The 23,126-nt window shown below is 35.7% G+C and overlaps 2 non-coding genes across 2 annotated transcripts; one reads left to right on the top strand and one right to left on the bottom strand.

Annotated features, from left to right (window-relative positions):
• The first annotated feature begins 3,473 nt into the window (after positions 1-3,473).
• On the top strand, positions 3,474-3,580 carry LOC113851769. Its single transcript, XR_003502334.1, has one exon. It is a non-coding gene; the product is annotated as a small nucleolar RNA R71 (small nucleolar RNA).
• A 15,449-nt stretch (positions 3,581-19,029) lies between these two features.
• LOC113851789 lies at positions 19,030-19,136 on the bottom strand. The gene has a single exon (XR_003502353.1). It is a non-coding gene; the product is annotated as a small nucleolar RNA R71 (small nucleolar RNA).
• Between the last annotated feature and the right edge of the window lie 3,990 nt (positions 19,137-23,126).

The raw sequence follows: 23,126 nt of genomic DNA, 5'->3' as shown, positions 1-23,126 counted from the left end.
TCTATCTCATTGAAAGATAACTAGAGTAAAGTCCTCCCCTTACCTCAAAATGAAGGCCCGCCACAAAAAGTTGACGAAATCGCCTCCCACATGGATTTCGTCCCTAAAGCACACAGAAATCCTGAGAAAACTTAGGGGAAACTTCAGAAAATGAAGGAGAGGGACGAAAACCGAAACCCTAATCATAGAACTTACCTCTAAAGACTCCAAACGTATTTCCAACCTTCAATTAAGCTCTCAAACATCCTTGGAGGGCTTTTAATCGGTAGGAATGGGTTTGGGTAGAGAGAATCGTGAAGGAGAGAGAAGGAAATCGTGAAAATAACCCTCTCCTCTCCTCAAACCCTAACCCTTCAAATACCCCTCTGGTCGCAATACTCTCGCTACAGCAACTCTTCTCGCTGCAGTGATGCCCTCTGTCGCTACAGCAAAAAACTCAGACAAATTTGCACTCTGGTTTCTGCAGAATCTCGCTACAGCGAGATTGCACCCAGAAATGCACCCTAAACTGTCGCTCAGTCGCTACAGCAAGAAGGCGACAGTCGCATGCCTCCCTCCCAGGGACCTCTCGCTACAGCGAGAATGCTCAGCACTAGGACTTTACCTATTTCTTTCAATCCAAATTCCAATCACACACACGTATACATACATTTACATATATCTGTATTCACACACACATTCCCATCAAACTAAGGCATATCCATACATCTATATCACCATCAAGTCAATCATCATACCATAAAATAGTAAATATATATACTCAAATAATATTACATTTTTGGGGCGTTACACAGAGAAATCATCCATGAACACCTCTATAGTTTTCTCTACCAGATCAGAAAAATGGAAAGCATGCACCTTTGAAAAGTGGCAGGAGCTTTGCATAATCCAAAAGGAATTTTTCTATATGCAAAGACTCCAAATAGACATGTAAATCCAGTCTTCTCTTGGTCCATAGGGTCCACTACTATTTGGTTGTATCCTGAATAACCATCAAGGAAACAGTAGAATGAATGTCCAGCAAGTCTCTCCAGCATTTGTTTTGCAAATGGTAGTGGAAAATGGTCATTTCTAGTTGCATCATTTAACTTCCTATAGTCAATACACATACGCCAACCAGTAACAGTCCTAGTAGGGATGAGTTCATTCTTCTCATTAGGTACAACTGTCATTCCTCCCTTTTTAGGGACAACTTGGACTGGACTCATCTATTGGCTGTCAGAAATTGGATAAATGATCCCTGCATCTAACAACTTCATAACCTCTTTCTTGACTACTTCCTTCATGGTTGGGTTCAATCTTCTTTGTGGCTGTACAACTGGTTTAAACTTTTCTTCAAATAAAATTCTTCGCTTACAAAAAGAAGGATTTAAACCTTTCAAATCTGCAATACTCCAGCCAATTGCAGATTTGTGGTCTCTCAAGATTCTCAGTAGCTTTTCCTCTTGTTCTTCTTTGAGCTCATTGTTGATGATGACTGGATACTCATGGTTCTTATCCAAGAAAGCATACCTTAAGTGGCATGGCAGCTGCTTAAGCTCTAGTTTCTGCTCTTTCTCTTCTTTGACTTCATTTTTCAGCTACTCTTTAACTGAAATTTTTGCCGCATTTTGAATTGGCAGGGCTTCTAGTTGCTGCTCAATTTCTATCATTTGTTCTGTTTTACAAATCTCAAGATTTATATTTCCTGTAGCTATGGTTTCTCTCAACACAGAATTTTCATCAGATTCATTAATAGGATAGTGTGTAATAATAGAATCTAAAATATCTACTCTCATACATGAATTATCTTCAACTGGATATTTTAATGCTTCAAATACATTAAACACTACCTTCTCATCTTGAACTCGAAGCATAAGTTCTCCCTTCTGTACATCTATTAAAGTTCTCCCTGTTGCAAGGAATGACCTTCCTAAGATCAAAGGAATATTAGCATCCACCTCCATGTCCAGAATTACAAATCTGCAGGAAAAATGAACTTATCAACTTTAACCAATAAATCTTTAACAACTCCATATGGATAAGTGTATGATCTATCAGCTAGCTGCAGTGTGATGTTGGTGGGTTTCACTTCTTTTATGCCTAGTTTCTTCATGATAGCTGAAGGCATCAAGTTTATGCTTGCTCCCAAGTCACACAATGCTCTTCCCACAGTGCACTGCCCTATTTCACATGGGATGCTAAATGATCCTGGATCTTTGAGTTTTTTAGGAAGCTTTCTCTTGAGAATGGCACTGCACTCCTCTGTCAAGGGTACTGTTTTGTCATGCTCTAACTTCCTTTTTTTGGAAAGTAGTTTTTTCATAAATTTTGCATATGAAGGCATCTGCTCCAAAGCTTTTGCAAAGGGAATGTTAATCTGTAATTTCTTAAAGACATTCATAAACCTTTCAAATTGTTCCTCCTGTTTAGGATTTTGGACCCTCTGAGGATAAGGCAGCCTCTTGTATTTTTCTGGATCTATTGGCTTGCAAGCATCTTCAAAGAGTTGCTTCTTGGTTTTCCTCTCAGAATTCATAGGAACTTCTACTTTTTCTTCTGAATGATCTTTCTTCAATTTCTTAAAATTTCCTTGTTGCAGATCTTGTTCGATTCTCCTTTCTTCTGCTGCATCATTGACTTTATTTTCTGCAGCTTTTGGACTTGCAACAACAGCTCCACTCCTTGTAGTTATGGCTTGACATTGCTCCTTAGGATTGATCACTGTATTGCTTGGAAATCTGCCCTCATCTTTGTTGGACAACTGCTCAGCTAACTATCGAATTTGGGTTTCCAGTTTCTTCATAGAGGCCTCTTGATTCTTGAAGCTTGTTTGGGTCACCTTCATGAATTGCAGCATGGTTTCCTCCATCTTAGTCAACCTTTCATTCATAGGCTTGGAAAATTTTTGATTTCCTTGAGATTGAGTGAATGGATTCCTCTAAAAATAAGACTGTTATACTGCTATACCTGCATTAAAATAAGGTAAATTGGAGTTAGAATTCTTAGCAGCAGAATATTGATTATTCTAATTAGAATACTGCTGACTTCTATTATTCAAAAATTGAAATCCAGGAAGATATGAGGACTTTTGTCTCTGAAAATTGTTCATATAATTCACTTGTTCCTGTGGTTCACTTGTAGATGCCTCACATGCACCATTTGCATGGTTTCCTCCACAGACTGGTAGGCATACTCCCTGCTTGAAGATTGCTGATTTGTTGAGTTAGAGCAGCTATTTGTTCTGAAAACATCTGATTTTGTAGCTGGTTCTGTGCAAGAAAGGTTTCCAAAATCTTAGCTTCATAACCAGAGTTTCTTCCTTAATTTCTTGAGTTTGAATTTTGGTACTTGAAGATGCCATCATCTCAATAATCCTCTGAGCTTCTTCTAAAGATTTTGTATTTAAGGAACCTCCAGCAACAGCATCAACCATTGTTCTTGTTGATGTGTTCATTCCATTGTAAAAAGTTTCCAATTGCATCCAATCTGGAATGCAATGGTGTGGGCACCTCCTCAGCAGCTCCTTATATTTTTCCCAAGCTTCATACAAAGATTCTCCTTCCTGCTGCACAAAGGATGTAATTTCTCCTCTCAGCTTAGCAGCTTTGGATGGAGGGAAATATTTAGTTAGAAACTTATTCATAAGTTCTGTCCAAGTTATTATGCTTCCTTGTGGTTGAGCTTGCAACCAACATTTAGCTCTATCTCTCAAAGAAAAAGGAAATAATCTCAGTCTGATGGCTTCTTCACTAACCCTATTCATTCTTATGGTATCACATAGCTACAAAAAGTTTGAAATATGTAAGTTAGGGTCATCAAAATTTCCACCAGAAAACTGATCTTATTGGACTAAGTGTAATAAGGCAGGTTTAATCTCAAAATGGTTGGCTTGGATAGTTGGCCTAATTATAGAAGAATTAAAACCTTGCATGTTAGGAATTGCATAGTCTCCTAATGTTCTAATTCTATTTTTCTCTGCCATCTCTATTTTTGGATTTGGTTGTCTCAATGGTGTAGGTGTTCTTGTTACTCTAGGATTGTTCTGAATTTCTGGAGAATAGACAACTTCTAAGTCACTATCACTTCCTATGAATTTTTCTGTTCTAGCTTCTTTTCTCAATCTTCTTAAGGTTATGTCTATGTCAAGATCAAAGACCAGAATTGATTTATTTTTGTTTTTACCACGCATCAACAAATCAAAATGAAACAAAATTACACTACAAATTAGTATTTAGAAATTCACAATAGAAATTACGCATAATTGCAGAAAAATATCAGTAAAAACATATAAAACTCAAGTCTAACAGCTACAGAATTACGCATAATTGCAGAATCATGCAGAAATTATCTACTATTATTCTATACTTATCTAATTAAAGGCAAAATAGAGTATTTCTATGTAATACGAAATTTAAAAGAAAAATTCAGAAATCAAGAACTCAATCTAGCAAATTTTCTGTTACCAATGATATTGAAATACAAAATTCCTCAGCAACAGCGCCGATGGACGATAAGTTTTCATTTTGTTTTGCAAAAAGATTTGTCGTCAACCTTCATCAAAATATGCATTGATGTCGTCAACGACTTTGGTTTGTAACATACATTGAACATGTTGTAAACATTTACTATAAAAGCAATTAAAACAAGGGAGTTTTGTGTAATTCCAATTTTAATGTAAAGGCAAGTGATGAAATTAATGAATCCAATCAATGAAATGAGCAATCCTTAGTTTGTTCATGTAATTCTATCCCTATCCCTCTCAAGATTCAATACTTTTCCTATTCCTTTGAATTAGGGTAACTCAAAAAGCAAGAATTAACCTTAACGTCCCATACAAATTAAGCAATCTTCATGGGCTCCAACTCTTTTCCCTAAGATTACGCAATCTTAGAAACTAATTTAGGATTAAGCAAACTAAGCTAAAAAATTCATTAAAACGAATTAGGGTTATTTAAGCAATGTCCCCCAATTCAACCATTAATTCAATTCAAAGAGTTGAGAAATGTAAATTCATGAAGGAAAGGGAATTATATTGACATTCATACCCAGGAATTCAAGAATCCATGAACTCACTAAGGATTACAAGAAAGTTTAGCCCTCTATAAGAATGGGTCTTACAAATTCAAGAGGAAAACAAGGGAAATTCAACATCATCAATGCAAGAATTAAAAGAAAATGAAGAGAAATTGTAAATCGAACCCTAAGATTGGCCTTGGCTATCACCTGAGGATCCTAAGCTTTGTAAAATGCTCCCAAAGTGGCAAAAGAATATAAAATTATGTAAAAAGCCACGTACCTTAATTTCTCAAATCCTATTTATAGTGCAGAAATTTTTGCCCAAAGTAACTACTGTGGTTTCATAGTGATGACGTGCAGTGCTCCATAGTGTTTACGCGCAAGACCAGTGATTTGGTTTTGTTTGGAGTTGTCACTTTGGCTTCATAGTGATAACGCGCAACGCTCCAGAGTGGTTACTCTCGCTCTATAGTGTTTATGCGAAGGTCCTGTGTTTTTGGCCTCTCTGGATTTGTCACTTTGGCATCGAAGTGATAACTTTGGCTGCTCCAAATTGTCTACTATGGTTCCATAGTAGCGACGCACAAGTCTTGTACTTTTTGGCCTCTCTAGAGTTGTCACTATGGGTTCATAGTGATCACTTTGGTCTGCCCTTTTGAATCTAGCTTGCTGTAGTGTTCACAATGGACTCCAAAGTGATCATTTTCATCTAAAACTTTCTCAAATGCTAAAAATTCATGGAATAAGTCTAGAAACTCCTGCACAATTATTCAAATGATCAAAATTGCAAACTATATCTATGTAAATCAATGTAATTTAACCAAAAATTAAGAAACCTATGATAAATTGACCAGAATGATGTTTTTATGTTATTTACAATTCCTAAGTTTACTTTTTTTATTAAGAAACATTAAAATGACAAGTAAAAAAACTAATAAAATGTGGATTCATCAGGCGCCAAAAACTTGTTGTTCACAATTCTAAACACTAGCAAGTGCACTAGGAATTACAGCACGAATGAGTAATTTTGAAGATCAGAATATCATCTCCACAGGGAATTAGGAAATCAATTATCACTTCACAGAACAATCACCATTTGAGCCATACGAATTTGGAAGATTTGTAACATTAAGAAGTCAAGAATAAGCACAGTTAAAAGGTAAAAAACTTGCAGTAAAAGTAGAGTATGGTTGTGATGAAATGAGATAGGAATGAAGAATAGTTAGGAATTTACTTCACAAGAATGTCAATATTGATTTAATTATGCCTCTGAACATTCAAGAACTTGGTTAATTGACAATCAGTTTCACATATTAATAGCCAAAGGTTAATCCCTTAACTCAATGACCCTAACAAGCAACTAAACCACCCTAATCCCTTAGGTGAAGTTTAATTTCAAGTTGCATTAAGACTTAGAACCTTAGGATTGCAGAATTAGGTCTCTTTATCCCTATGAAATCTCCAATTCTGATTGCTAACTCAGATCAGAGAAGCAAATCCAACTTCCATTGGTAAATGTTCCTCTTTGATTAACCATACGAATTTCATTCACAGATTGCAATAATAGCAGAATTAACAATTCAATTAATCCAAGAACTCAAAATTCAAAATTCAAAAGCAAAAGTCAAATCAATACATCAATTCAAGTTCCATAAACTCCTAACTACAAAGAATTAAGTAGACATTGCAATAGAGAAAGAGAAAGAAGGAGAAGAAAAGAAGAACTGCAGAGTCTCCAAGAACTCCTCAATCCTCTCTCTCACTCTCTCTCAACGAGAATCTAAAAGAAAAAATAGAAAATGTGCAAAAGACCCCAAGTTCTGAGCTTAAAACATGTATTTATAGAGATCCTGATTTTGTGCGTTATCACTCTTGCTGATAAGAGTGGCTACGCAGAAACTCATGTGATTTCTGGAAACTGGAACTATCACTTTTGCTGGCAAGAGTTGCAATGCAAGAGGTCGAGTGGTTGCGCGTGATCACTTTCGAGAGCAAGAGTGACCACGCGCAGCTTGCCTTGATTCCCTCCTCTCTGGAACATCCACTTTCGTTGATAAGAGTGGTAATGCATAGCTTGCTAAAATTTTGCCTTCTCTGGAACACTCACTTTCGTCAGCAAGAGTGATAACGCAGAGCTTGGTCTTCTAAGTAACTCTCTAGAACACTCACTTTCGCTGGTAAGAGTGACCACGCCCAGACTCTTTTCTTCTTTTCAGCTCTGGAATGATCACTTTCACTGGGAAAAGTGTTAACGCCCAATGTGTATTCCTTTTTTATGTCTAGAGTGATCACTTTCACTGACAATAGTGATCACGCCCAGCTTGTATTCCATTATTCTTGTGTTTTGGAGTCCAGAATTGCTATTCTTTCTCTTCTTTTCCATTTATCTTCCATTTCTATGACTTTTGCTCAGATTATTCCTACAAAAATAAGATTAAATTCTTAATTTCTAAGCAAAAATCTCACAAATGCTAAAATAACTAAGTATTCAAAGAAAACCTTCAACCATTCTATTTTTCTAAGTTTTTCTGCTTTTCTAACATATTTTCCTTATCAAATGGGTTAGAATTACACTAAAATATTAGTAAAAATATGGATTCATCATAAGCCTCCTAATTCGAAGCTTAAATTTTCTTCTCTTTATTCTAATCCCCATCTTATGAATAATTTTTCTGATGTAATAGGTGTTGGCGAGGCAAAGCTGCTGGGGAGACAATTGCATATTAAAGGAGTCACCTCTGAGACTCATACCTTCTTCCCACCATGATTTAACAGGAACGTCAGGCTCGTGACGTTAAACAAGATTCTAATTGGGTGAAAAGTATGGAAATATAAGATTCTAATTGAGAATCCTTTTGATTGCTTATGCTCAGTAATATTACTCTTGTTGCTCTCTTTATCTCTCCATCTCGGGTTCCTTGTGTGCTATTATGTTTTAAGTTATTATGTTACTCTTAACCAGCACTTTGCTTGAGGATAAGCAAACAAATAAGTATGGGGGAGTTGATAAGTCTGTAATTAGGCCCTCTTTTACAGCCTATATATTCATATTTGACCTTTATTTTATTTGAGTTTTACACTAATTTATATGTGCAGTTTGGTATAAGAGGCCACAAGTGGATTTTGGGTGCATTCTGGGCCCAAATTGATGGAAGATTAGAGCTTCACAACAGTCAGCATGCCCAGACCCATTCAATAAGCACGGGGGTGCTTCGAGCCATGCACGGTCGTGCTTAAGGCCTTACACGGCCGTGCTCATCTGCGGGAAGCCCAATTATGAAGAGTTTTTAGGGTTTTCAAATCTTATAAAATGGAAGATCTCAAGTATCGTAAGGGAACCATTTTTACATCTTGACTTTAGCTTTCGGATACACATCTGATCTCGTCTCTCTTGCATGGGATCCTTGGCACATGCTTGGCGACACTTGGAGCTTCAAGCGATCGTACTTGAAGACCAGGAACACATCTTACACTCTAGTTTTCTATTTCTTTTGATTATGGCTTTGTTTATGATTGTTTTAGTTCTTTTCTTTAGCATGAGTAACTAAGTCTATAGCTAGGGCAATGGGAACTATTGTTCATGAATTTATGGAATTTTGATGTTTGAATCTAAATTTGATTTCCGTTTTGTGGTTAGATTTTATCCTATTACGCTTCTTTCTTAATCCTAATTAATTATATCGTCAGGCGACCGTACCTCGGTTAATTAATAGATCTATAGGGTAAAACGAGACAAAGGATTAGGTGGACCAAACCAATCTTTCTCTTCTAATCATTATTAAATTAACAAGTTCATAAGCTCCTAAAGCTTTCTTAAATTAATGTCTTGCATAACCATTGGGAATGTTAATTTAGAGAAAAGAATATTAATATTGCATGACCATTGGGTATTAATAGTATGCGTATGAATGATTGGTAATCACAAGGAAATCGAATTTAGAGTTAAATAGAGAAATAACATAAAGGATTGAACAAGAAAACCCATATGCCCTAGGTTCCTCTCTGATAAGTTTAACCAGGACGTGCATTGTATTTCTTGCTCTTAGTTTTATAATTGATTTTATAAATTCTTGTTTTTAATTAATTTCGTATCTTTGAAGCTTAAAAATTGAATTAGGAAATTTTTAGTAATTGAAAATCAATCCTTGTGGGACGATATTTCGGGAACTTAATTTAAGAACCCTTTATTACTTCTCGATGGGTACACTTTCCCTCCAAACAACCTTTCCAAAGACTAATTGGTAAGGTGACATACCAATTGGGGTCTTAAAGGCAATTTTATATGCCCACAAAGAGTCATCTAACTTCTTTGACCAATCTTTTCTTGAATTATTCACCACTTTTTCCAGAATTTGTTTAAATTCTCTATTTGACACTTCAACCTGTCCACTTGTTTGTGGATGATATGGAGTAGCAACCTTGTGTTTTACATTATACTTTGTTAAAACTTATTCAAGATGCTTGTTGCAGAAATGAGCACCTCCATCACTTATTAAAAATCTAGGCACTCCAAATCTAGCAAAGATATTTCTTTTTATAAAAGCAATTACCACCTTGGCTTCATTTGTCCTTGTTGGAATGGCTTCCACCAACTTTGAAACATAATCAACTGCCACAATAATATATTCATGAGAGAAAGATGTGGGAAAAGGTCCTATGAAATCAATCCCCCATACATCAAATAATTCTACTTCCAAAATATTTGTCAAAGGCAGCTCATGTTTCCTAGAGATGTTGTCTGTCCTTTGGCACTTGTCACAACTCTCAACATAATTCTTGGCATCTTTAAAGAATGTAGGCCAAAAATATCCTACTTGCAAAACTTTTGCAGCAGTTCTTGAACTCCTATGGTGGCCTCCATAGTCTGAATTATGACAATGCCATAATATCTTAGCTTGTTCATTTTGTGGGATACATCTTCTAAGTAGACCATCCACCCAATTTTGAACAGATAAAGGTATTCCCACACATAAAATTTGCTGTCATGTAAAAATTTCTTTCTTTGTTGCCAAGTCAATTTCTTTGGAATGAGTTGAGTAGCCTTAAAGTTTGCAATATCAGCAAACCAAGGTAGATCTTCCACAACAAGTAGTCTTTCATATGGAAATTCTTCATTAATGTCTAAGGAATTAGAGGTTAAATTATCCAATGGAAGCTTGGACAGATGATCAGCTACCCCATTTTCCTTTCCCTTTTTATCTCTAATTTCCAATTCAAACTCCTACAGCAGCAAAATCCATCTCAATAGTCTTGATTTGGTATACTGTTTGGACAATAAATATTTAAGTGCAGAATGGTCAGTATAGACTATGACTTTGGATCCCATCAAATATGATCTAAATTTATCAAAACCAAACACAATAGCAAGGAGTTCCTTTTCAGTAGTTGTGTAATTTACTTGTGCAGAATTTAAGACTTTGCTGGAATAATAAATGACATGCAATTTCCCATCATTTTTTTGTCCTAGAACAGCACCTACTGCACTATCACTTGCATCACACATTAATTTAAAAGGTAAATTTCAATCAGGTTTTGCAAGAATATATGCAGAAATAAGTTTCTCTTTTAAAACAGAAAATGGATGCAAACAAGAATCATCAAATACAAAGTTAGCATCTTGATAACCACGTCGCAATGGTATCAAACAAGCTAGATTTTCTCAACAATTTTGTAATACATGGAGCAAACCTAGGTCATCTCACAAGGACATAAAATGCATTCTGCTTTGTTTTGTTTTTGTTTTTTTTTTTAATAATACCAAACAACTCAATATCCACAATATAGAAGCATTTCCTAGAGGTACCCCCACACTTATTAAAGACCCATTCCCAAAACAATTCCAAAGCTCCTATAATCCCTAAGGTTATGGAACATCATGGTTTTTTCACTATATGGCCTATAATGAGCTAAACTCAAGGAAGGGTTATAAAGGCCCAAAGGGGTAAACAAGAGGAATCAATGCAAGGTAAGTCAATTTGGCAAAGTAGCTACAATTTCAAGAAAGGCCTAAATCATATCAATAATGCATGTAACAAGAAGCTTCAAAAAGATACAAGGCAAAACCAAAGGTAATCTAGCAACATGAGTGAAATCACACAAGAAAGAAGATGGTATTGTATGAGATGTTCCAACCAAAATATGCTCAAAATCTTCACAAGGTTCATACTCTATCATTAATGAATCAAACTCAATTTTTCTTTTTTAAACAACTTGCTCAACTAAAAATGTAAAAATGACTCATATCAAGTATTGCAACCTATCAACAAGAAATGATGTGACAACTTTCACAATTCCTACATCTAGAAATTAAAAAGAATGAATGAAAATTTGTGTAACTAAAAACAGCAGAAAAATGAAAAAAATGAAAAACAAAAAATAGCAGAAAACAGCAACACAATTATGCAGCAGAAAAATGAAAACAGAAAAAAGCAACACAATTATGCATGTAACTCCCCCCCACACTTAAAAGATACATTGTCCTCAATGCCGCCACATAACAAAGACAATTTCAAAGAGTACAGCATGGGAAAGAACTTCTTCAAGGTCCAAGAGTTGGTGCTTCCAAGGACATGCTTTCTACATTTTCCTCCTCCAACTTTGGACTTTGATGAAATTCCTTGAGTTGATGTCCAGTGACCTTGAAAATGCTACCAGTGACTTCATTCTTAATTTCAACTGCACCATGGGAAAACACAGTAACAACAAAAGGACCATCCCATTTAGATCTAAGTTTACCGACTATAAGTTTTAGGCGGAAATTGAACAAAAGCACTTGTTGGCCCACTTTGAACTCTTTTCTCAAAATATGTCTATCATGAAAGCATTTGACTTTTTCCTTGTATATTTTTGAGTTCTCATAAAGCTTCCAAGCGAAGCTCCTCAAGTTGTTGTAATTGAAGCTTCCTTTCCATACCCGCTTGTTCAAACTCCAAGTTACAATGTCTCACCGCCCAATATGCTCTATGCTCAATCTTAACAGGAAGATGACATGCTTTACCAAACACAATCTTGTAAGGAGACATCCTAATCGTCCTATAGGCCCAAAGAGCATCATCCAAAATTTGCTCCAATCTTTTCTATTAGGGTGCACTATCTTCTGCAAAATCTGCTTGATTTCCCTGTTAAAAACCTCGGCCTGCCCATTAGTTTGGGATGATAAGCTATAGACACTCTATTCACAACCCCATCCTTATGAAGCAAAGCCTGCATGCTTCTATTGCAGAAATGACTTCCCCTGTCACTTATAATGGCTTTAGGCACACCAAACCTGCAAAAAATGTTAGATCTAACAAAATCCACAACAACTTTAGAATCATTAGTTTTGGTGGCCTTAGCCTCCTCCCTTTTGGAAACATAATCAATAGCTAGTAAAATAAATGTGTAACCAAAAGATGTAGGAAATGGACCCATAAAATCAATACCCCAAACATCAAAAACCTCACAAAAAATGATCGGCTGCTGGGGCATCTCATGTCTGTGTGTAATGGCCATCCCTGCTCTCTCATATTGCTCACAGGTGTTGGAGATCTGATTTGCATCTCTGAAAATGGTAGGCCAGTGAAACCCACTCTCCAACACCTTCCTAGCTATCCTATATGATCCATAATGTCCTCCAATAGGTGAACTATGACAAAATTGAAGCACAGAATGGAGCTTCTAATCTGGAATGCATCTGCGGATCACCTGGTCACTGTAAAATCGCCACAAATAAGGGTCATCCCAAGCATAATATTTAGCCTCACTTTTCAGTTTGGCTATTTGTGCTCTAGATGCATTTGTAGGAAAGACACCTGCAACCAGGTAATTCACAATATCAACAAACCAAGGAGTAATATCATGTAACTGCATCAACTGCTCCTCAGGAAAATCATCTCTAATCGGAAAGGGATCAACATTCCCCCCCTCAATCCTACTCAAGTGATCTGCTACCAAATTCTCTGCACCACTCCTATCTTTGATCTCAATATCAAACTCCTAAAGGAGAAGCATCCATCTGATCAATCTGGGTTTAGCATCGAGCTTCTTCAACAGGAATTTCAAAGCTACATGGTCAGAAAATACAATAATCCTAGAGCCTAGCAAATATGAACGAAATTTATCTAAAGCAAATACAATAGCTAGAAGCTCTTTTTTAGTAGTGGTGTAATTAACTTGAGCTGCATCCAATGTGCGAGAAGCATAAGCTATAACATGAGAAAGCCTCCCAACCTGCTGAGCTAAGACAGCTCCAAGTGCAAAGTTGGATGCTTCGCACATGAGCTCAAAAGGAAGCTCCCAATCAGGTGGCTAAACAATAGCTGTGGTGGTAAGCTGCCTCTTCATCCTATAAAAACCTGCATGTCCAAGGAAGGAACGCACTTCTGTTGTTCGCAATCTAACACTAGCAAGTGCACTAGGATTGCAGCAAGTAAAGAGTAAAATTAAGATCCAAATATCGTCTCCACAGGGAACTTAGGTTTCAAGTACCACTTCATAGAATTATAACCATTTGAGCCATACAAATTTTGGAAAGAGAATTGTAACATATAATAGTAGTAAACCAGCACAATATAGAGAATTAACTTGCAGAAAAACAGAGTATAACAATGTGATGAATTGAGATAAGAATGAAGAATAATTAGGAAAATACTTAACAAGAATGTCAGTATTAATTCAATTATGCCTCTGAACATTCAAGAACTTGGTTAATTGACAATCAGTTTCGTATAGCAATAGCCAAAGGTTAATTCCTTAACTCATTGACCCTAACAAGCAACTAAACCACCCTAATCCCTTAGGTGAAGTTCAATTTCAAGTTGCATTAAGACTTAGAACCTTAAGATTGCAGAATTAGGTCTCCTTATCCCTAAGAAATCCCCAAATTCTGATTGCTAACTCAGATCGGAGAAGCAAATCCAACTTCCATTGGTAATTGTTCCTCTAAGATGAATCAAACGAATTTCCATTCATAGATTGCAAGAAAAACAGAATTCACAATTCAATTAATCCAAGAACTCAAAATTCAGAAGCAAGAGTCAAATCAATACATCAATTCGAGTTCCATAAACCCCTAACTACAAGAAAACTACTCAGACATGGGAGAAGAGAAAGAGAAAGAAGAATTAGAAGAAGAAAAACTCTAAGAAGCCATTGCTGGAAGCTCCAATCCGATTCCTCTTTGTGGAAGCTTCAAGACTTGACCCCAATCTTCTCTCTCAATCTCTCTCAACGAGATCTAACAGAAAAACGGAAAAATAAAACTGAATCCCCAAAAATCTGAATGCTTCTGGTTTTTATAGAAATTTCCAGATTTGCGCGTTATCAATTTTATGAGAAATAGTAGCTACACAGAAGGTTTATGGTTGTGTGTTAGCACTTTTATGAGAAAAAGTGACCACGCGCAACTTTCCTGATATTGAGGGCTCTCTGGAACTATCACTCTTGCTGATAAAAGTGACAACGCAGAGCTCAAGTGGTTACGCGTGATCACTCTTATGAATAAAAGTGATTACGCGCAACTCGCCAAGTTGAAGGCTATCTGGAACGCTCACTTTCGATGATAATAGTGGTTACGCGGAGCTTTCCTGATATTTTGCCTCTCTAGAACGCTCACTTTTAATGATAAAAGTGGTAACGCCCAGGCTTCACTTCTTCTTTGAGCTCTGGAGTGATCACTTTCACTGACAATAGTGATCACGGCTAGTCTACATTTCCTTGTTCTTGTGTTTTAGAGTCCAGACTTGCTACTTTTCTCTTCCTTTTCATCAAGCCTCCATTTTCATGAACCTTGCTCGAATTGATCCTTCAAAAACAAGATCAAAAACTTAATTTCTAAGCTAAAATTTCACAACTGCTAAAATAACTACAAATTGAAAGAAAACTTCAAATCATTCTTTTTTTCTGAGTTTTTCTGCTTTCTTCATATATTTTCCTTATCAAATGAGTTAGAATTATGCTAAAATATCAATAAAAATATGGATTCATCACTATCTCAAACTTGAATTTTTGCTTGTCCTTAAGCAAATCAAACTAAACCAAGGGTAATTCCTCCATTCTTCAAGACTCATCTCACAAACTATTTTTCTAAGATTTTCAATTTACAGTTCTGTGTTTTCTGCATAATTTTCATTTAAGATGTTCATCCAATTACTCATCATGGCAATCACAATGCATTCATCAAATTTTAAGCAAGAATTGCTATCTAAGTTCATATATATCAGCCAAGTTCATGTGAGAAACATTAAAAAGCATGATCACTTCTCACTAGACAGTGTTTCCCTCATTGCTCAACAGTGTTTGTGTACTGTTTTCTCTCTTTAATCATCAATTCAACTGCACTCTACCATATGCTTGCCCAATTTCTCCATCTCCTCTGCTTAGTACAGTCAATCATACATCAAGAGTACTTTTTGCAGTTTATAACAGGGCTTATGTTAAGGTAGATACTGAACAAAATAAGAAGCAATTTGCAATTTCAAAAGATCAGAGGCATTTTGAGTGAATGACTTTAAAACTAGCCTGGTTTTGCCTCATTTCTCACTAACTTCCTTAATTATACAACAAACAATTTGTTTTTGTGCAGCAGAATTTTCATTTTGATTTTTTTTTCTTGCTTTCATGGAATTTCTTTTTCTTTTTCTGCGACATTTTACTGTAATTCTTTTCTCTTGAACTCATATTTTTCTCTTTTCAAAATTTTCTGCAGCCAGTTTTGCTGCATAATTTCTTTATTTTTCTGCAGCACTGTATTTTTATTTTCTGACTTTAGATAGCCTACTATTCCCCTACCCCAAACTTATAAATTTTCTTGTCCTCAAGCAACACAAAATGGATGCTACCCCAAACTTAGTTCTAAAGCTCATTCTTGATTAAATTCACTATGCCTCTGATTAATTGAATGGTAAAATTGGTTTTTCAGAAGGGCTTGTAATGAAGTTAATTCAAGAAAAAGGAATATTAAGCTCAAAGGGGTGAACTAGGGCATTCAAGCATAAGAGAAGGCATTTAGGCCAACTAAGTATATCAAACATGGTCTCCATCATGTGTGTGAAAACTGTAAACATGCAAATTCAATTAAGAACAAGGGCAAGTTCTAGAGAATGCAGCCAAATATGATTAATCACACAAGAAAAAGAAATAGGCAGCTTAAGTCTCACTAGGCATTTATAAGTGATCATGTGGATTAATGAAAACACACTGCACTTTTCAGAAATATATGCACCTAGTGGCAACTGCCTCATTTTTAAAAATACAAGTGTGATCTCATTTTGAGAATGGGAAAAACAACTTAAAAAGAAATGCAAACAGAATTCACAAAATTTTCAATCCTCTTGCATTTAATTCACAGAAAATAGCTCATAATCTATATTATTATCAGTAAATGTCTAGTGTATTGTGTAGGTAACACATGAATTAAGAGGTAAGGAATAACCCCTCTTTCATGGCAGCTTGTGCAGGTGTCATCATCCAATGTGTGTGAGTGTTGTGTGTGTAACATTCTCTGCACAAAACACCAGAATTCCATCAATGATCAATAAGAGAAAGGCAATTAGTTAGAAAGCTAATATAAATGCAGAACAGGTATGTGAAAATTAAACCAAATTGTACCAAATTGTGATTACAATTGATGAATCCATATTTTACTAGTATTTTACAATAGTTTTTAGTGCAATTAATAAAGAAAACATGTTAGAAATAGTAGAAAACCCTTAAAAATATAATAAAATGTTGCATGTCACTTTTAAACATAGTTATTTTAAAATTCATTGATTTTCTATGTAAAAAGTGACATTTCAAGTATGCTTTTGTAGGGAATTCTGAGCTAAGTTCATGAGGATTGGATGATCAAAGGAAAAATAGAAGAAAAGTAGCAAAAATTGGAGGAAAGAAGTTGATAATTGAAGAACAGCCTTTGAGTGATCACTTTCGCTGGTGAAAGTGATCACTCCAGAACCATAAAATGAAGAAGAGCTTCTGCGTAATCACTTTTGCTGGTAAAAGTGATTGTTCCAGAGAGGTTGCAATGAGAAGAGCTTCTGCATAATCACTTTTTCTGGAAAAAGTGAGCGTTCCAGAGAGTCTTCCAAGAAGAGTTGCTGCGCATGTTCACTATTATCCACAAAAGTGAACATGCGCAAGAAGGTAGCCTCTGCGTGTTCACTATTTCTAGCAGAAGTGAACACACGCATGATATCAGTAAGGGAAGCCTCTGCGTGGCTACTATTTTCAACAAAAGTGAACACTTTGAAGTGCGCGTGACTACTATCACCAGCAAAAGTGAACATGCGCAAGTGGAAATGAAGAATTAGCCTTTGCGTGATTACTATTGCTGGCAAAAGTGATCACGCAGCAGAGCGGGAATTCTATAAAAGACAGTTAGCTTAGGAATTTTGGAGTTTTTGTTCATTTTTTCATTTTTCATTTGTTTTTGTTGTTGAGAGAGTCAGAGAGAGAGATTGAGGATGAACACCAAGCTTCATTTCTTGAGGGATTAGATTGGAGATTGGCTTGAAGATGTTTCTTCTTTGTTCATTCTCTTCTTCTCTTCTCTTCTCTTCTCTTCTCTTTTTGTAATGTTTGCTTAAACTCTTTGTAGTTAGGAACTGTGAATCTGAAATGGAAATGTTGAATTGATTTCTGATCTGAACTTTGAGTTTTGGATTGGATTGAGTGATTGATTCTGCTGTTAAAGTAGTGATTGAATGGAAATTTAATCAACTAATCATAGAGGAACTCTTATCAATAGGAATTGAATTTGTTTCTCAGATCTGAATTAATTGCCAAGGTTATTGGTTTCTTAGGGATAAGATATCTTAATCTTGCAATCTTTTGGTTTCTCAAACTTAATGCAGCATTTGATTGGATTAGATCTAAGGGATTAGAGTGATTTAATTAGATGCTAGATTCATTGAGGCAAGGGATTGTCCTTTGATTAATATAACGTGAAACTGATTGTCATTCCATCTAAATGCTTGAAAGTTCATAACTTTATTGATTCAATGTTGAAGTTTTGGTGAAACAATTTCCTAACTACTCTTTCTACATCTGTTTACTATATACTTTTGTACTAACTATTCTGTTTTACTTTCTAATTTCATTTTTTGATACATTCAAACCAAATCCATCTGAAATTTGTAAAGCTCAACTAATTGTGATCTTGTGAAGTGGTAATTGAGAACTTTATTCCCTGAGGACGATACTTGGAACTCAATTTGATTCTAAGATTTTTTATAACTTAGTACAACAACACTAGTACACTTGCTAGTCAGTTTACTTTCAGTGCAACAGTAGTTGTAAAAGTAACAAGTTTTTGGCACCGTTGCCGGGGAATAAGTTGTTTCAATATCATTAGTAACAGGAAAATAACTAGATTGAGCATTTGTTTCTTTAAATTTTTTGCAAATATTACATTACATGTGCAGTTTTCTGTTTTCATTATACTATATCTGTGTTTAGTTGTATATGCGTGGCAAAAACAAAAATAAATCTACTCTTGTCTTTGACCCTGACATTGATAGAACTCTTAGGAGATTAAGAAAAGAGACTAGAACAGAGAGATCTTTAGAAAGTGACAGTGATCTAGAGGTTATACATTCTCCAGAATTTAAAGTCACTCCTTTTGTAAATAGGAAACATTCACCTTTTAGACAACTAACTCCAAAAGTTGAAATGGCAGAACAACATAGAATGATAACACTAGGAGATTATGCAATTCCAGATATGCAAGGCTATAATTCTTCAATTGTTAGACCAACCATTCAAGCCAATCATTTTGAGATAAAACTAGCCTTACTTCACCTAGTGCAGTAAGACCAATTTTCTGGTGGAATTTCTGATGATCCTAATCTGCATATTTCTAATTTTCTGCAGTTTTGTGATACTATAAGGATGAATGGAGTAAGTGAAGATGCTATAAGACTGAGGCTATTTCCATTTTCTTTAAGAGACAAAGCCAAATGTTGGTTACAAGCACAGCCTCAGGGGAGTATCACCACATGGACTGAACTTGTGAATAAATTTCTAACAAAATATTTTCCTCCCTCAAAAGCTGCTAAGCTGAGAGGAGAAATAACATCTTTTGTGCAGCAGGAAGGAGAATCACTTTATGAAGCATGGGAAAGATATAAAGAGTTGCTGAGAAGATGTCTACATCATTGTATTCCAGAATGGATGCAGCTAGAAACTTTTTATAATGGAATGAATGTAGTAACTAGAACTATGATTAATGCAGCTGCAGGAGGATCTTTGAACATGAAATCCTTGGAAGAAGCCCAAAGAATCATTGAGATGATGGCTTCAGCCATGTATCAGAATTCCAACTTGAGGAATACAAGAAGAGGCAATGAATATGAAGCAAAGATGATGGAAACTTTTCTTGCACAGAATCAGCTACAGAACCAATTATTTTCTGATCAAATAGCAGCTTTGACTCAGCAGATTAATAATTTGCAGACTGGAAATGTGGTAACAAGTCAGTTGACATGCGATTTTTGTGGAGGGAATCATGCTAATGGTGCATATGATGTACCTACACCTGAACCACAAGAGCAAGTCAATTATATGGGGAATTATCAAAGATAGCAATAATCTTATCCTCAACAATCATTTCCTCCTGGATTTCAATATTCTAATAATAGGAATCAACAATTTTATAATTGGAATCCTCAGAATTCTGCAATGAAAAGTACTAATACATCTCTTCCATTTTCAAATGTAGGAAATCACCAACAACAACAGTACTTTCAAGGAAATTCTTCTACTCAACCTCAAAGGAGTCAACATTCAGCTAGACCAATGAGTGAAAGAATGAACGAGATTGAGGAAACAATGTTACAATTCATGAAAGTCACTCAATCCAGCATCAAGAATCAAGAAACTTCTATGAAGAAGTTAGAAACTCAAATTGGACAGTTGGCTGAACAATTAACAAGCAGAGATGAAGGAAGATTTCCAAGCAACACAGTGGTGAATCCAAAGGAACAATGTCAAGCTATAGTTACAAGAAGTAGAGCTGTTGTAGCCAGTCCAAAACCAGCTGAAAAGAAGCTGAATAATGTTGCAGCAGAAAAGCAAGTAGAAAATGCAGCAGAGGAAAGAAATTTAAAAGAAGAATTGTAGCAAGGGAACTTCAAGCTACTAAAGAGAGAACATTCAGAAAAGAATGAAGAAGTTCATAAAAGTCTTGAAAGAAAGACAAAGAAACAATTATTTGAGGACACTTATAAGCCAATTGATCCAGAAAAATATAAGAGACTGCCTTATCCTCAAAGAGTGCAAAATCCTAAGCAAGAGGAACAGTTTGAGAGGTTTCTAAACATGTTCAAAAAGCTGCAAATTAACATCCCATTTGCTGAAGCTTTGGAGCAAATGCCATCTTATGCCAAATTCATGAAGGAACTACTCTCTAAGAAAAGGAAGTTAGAACATGATAAGACTGTACCCTTGACAGAGGAGTGCAGTGCTATTCTTAGAAGAAAACTTCCTCAAAAATTAAAAGACCCAGGATCCTTTAGCATACCTTGTGAAATAGGAAATTGTACTGTGGGAAAAGCATTGTGTGGCTTGGGGGCAAGCATTAATTTGATGCCATTAGCCATTATGAAGAAATTGGAGATAGAAGAAGTGAAACCAACCAACATTACATTGCAATTAGCTGATAGATCATATACTTATCCATATGGAGTAGTAGAGGATTTGTTGGTTAAGGTTGACAAATTTATTTTTCCTGCAAATTTTGTCATATTGGACATGGAGGTAGATGCAAATATACCATTAATCTTGGGCAGACCTTTCCTTGCAACTGGACGAGCTCTCATTGATGTGCAAAAAGGAGAGTTAATGCTTAGAGTTCAAGAGGAAAAGGTAATATTTAATGTATTTGAAGCTTTGAAATATCCAATTGATGATAACACATGTATGAGAGTAGAAACATTGGATTCTATGATCACTCCTTATTCTTTGAATGAATTTGATGAAATTTCTGTGTTGAGAGAAACCATAGCTGCAGGAAATACTAAACCTCTGCATTTTGAAGATGAAAATGTATTTGAAATGGAGCAGCAATTGGAAGCTCTACCTATTTTAATACCTGCAGAAAAATTGTTCAAAGAGGAGTTGAAAAATCAAGGAGAAGAAGAGAAAAGTCAGAAGCTGGAATTAAAGCAACTTCCATCTCACTTGAGATATGCATTCTTGGATCATAAACATGAAAATCCAGTGATCATAAGCAATGAACTCAAGGAAGAAGAGGAGGAGAAGTTGCTGAGAATTTTGAGAACCCATAAATCAGCAATAGGGTGGAACATTTCAGATTTAAAAGGTATAAATCCAGCCTTTTATAAGCACAGAATTTTATTTGAAGAAAATTTTAAACCAGTTGTGCAACCCCAAAGAACATTAAACCCTGCCATGAAGGAAGTGGTAAGGAAGGAAGTCATTAAACTATTAGATACAGGGATCATATATCCTATTTCAGACAGCAATTAGGTAAGTCCTGTGCAAGTGGTACCTAAAACGGGTGGAATGACTGTAGTACCAAATGAAAAGAATGAGTTGATACCCACAAGGACTGTCACAGGATGGAGGATGTGTATAGATTATAGAAAGCTGAATGATGCAACCAGAAAAGACCGTTTTCCTTTACCTTTTCCAGACCAAATTCTAGAAAGGTTAGCTGGACATGCATTTTACTGCTTTTTAGATGGATATTCTGGCTATAACCAAATTGCTGTAGATCCAATTGATCAAGAAAAAACTGCTTTTACTTGTCCCTTTGGAATATTTGCATATAGAAGAATGCCTTTTGGGCTGTGTAATGCTCTAGCTACATTTCAAAGATGCATGTTAGCTATTTTTTCTGACTTGGTTGAGAAAATAATTGAGGTATTCATGGACGATTTTTCTGTTTTTGGGAATTCATTTGACGATTGTTTATCTAATTTGTCCATTGTTTTACAGAGATGTCAAGACACCAACTTGGTGTTGAATTGGGAGAAATGTCACTTTATGGTGCAAGAAGGAATAGTGCTTGGCCATAAGATTTTAATTAGAGGGATGAAGGTTGATCAAGCTAAAATAGAAGTGATTAGTAAATTACCTCCACCTGCGAATGTGAAAGGAATTAGAAGTTTCTTAGGCCATGCTAGGTTTTATAGGAGGTTCATTAAAGATTTTTCTAAAATTGCCAAACCTCTTAGTGACTTGCTTGTAAAGGATGCAGCATTTGTATTTGATGAATCTTATATGCATGCTTTTACTGTTTTAAAAGAAAAACTGATTTCTGCTCCAATTCTTGTTAAACCTGACTGGACTGTACCATTTGAGCTAATTTGTGATGCAAGTGACAATGCAGTGGGTGTTGTATTAGGACAAAGAAAAGATAAAAGACTACATGTGATTTACTATGCTAGTAGAGTCCTAAACTCTGCACAGATTAATTAAACAACCACTAAAAAAGAGTTGCTTGCTATAGTATTTGCTTTTGATAAGTTCAGGTCTTATTTAGTAGGGTCGAAGGTTGTGGTATATACTGACCATGCTACTCTGAAATATTTGTTTTCTAAGCAGGATGCTAAACCAAGACTGCTGAGTCAAAGAGAATGGTGTTGCAGACCATCTATCCAGAATTCCATTGGACACATTGCCATCAGATTACTTGGATATTAATGAAGAATTTCCTGATGAAAAGCTGCTAACTGTGGATGAATTACCTTGGTTTACTGATATAGCGAATTTTAAAGCCACTCAGCACATTCCAAAGAGAATGAATTGGTAGCAAAGAAAGAAATTTCTTCATGACAGCAAGTTCTATATTTGGAAAGATCCTCATCTATTCAAAATTGGAGTAGATGGCATTTTGAGAAGATGTATTCCACAGAAAGAACAAGCTGATATCCTATGGCATTGCCACAATTCAGATTATGGAGGCCATCATGGTGGATCAAGAACAGCTGCCAAAGTATTACAAGCTGGATTTTTCTGGCCTACATTGTTCAGAGATGCAAAAATTTATGTAGAAAATTGTGATAAATGCCAAAGAGTTGGTAACTTTTCCAAAAGACATGAGATGCCTTTGAACAATATCTTGGAGGTGGAACTGTTTGATGTATGGGGAATAGACTTTATGGGACCCTTTCCAACTTCTTTTTCTC

This window comes from Abrus precatorius, unplaced genomic scaffold (assembly GCF_003935025.1).
Source record: "Abrus precatorius isolate BTA unplaced genomic scaffold, Abrus_2018 Scaffold9, whole genome shotgun sequence".
In the NCBI taxonomy this organism is placed as follows: domain Eukaryota; kingdom Viridiplantae; phylum Streptophyta; class Magnoliopsida; order Fabales; family Fabaceae; genus Abrus; species Abrus precatorius.
The sequence above is the reverse complement of the archived record's forward strand: the minus strand, read 5'-3'. Positions and strand labels throughout refer to the sequence as shown.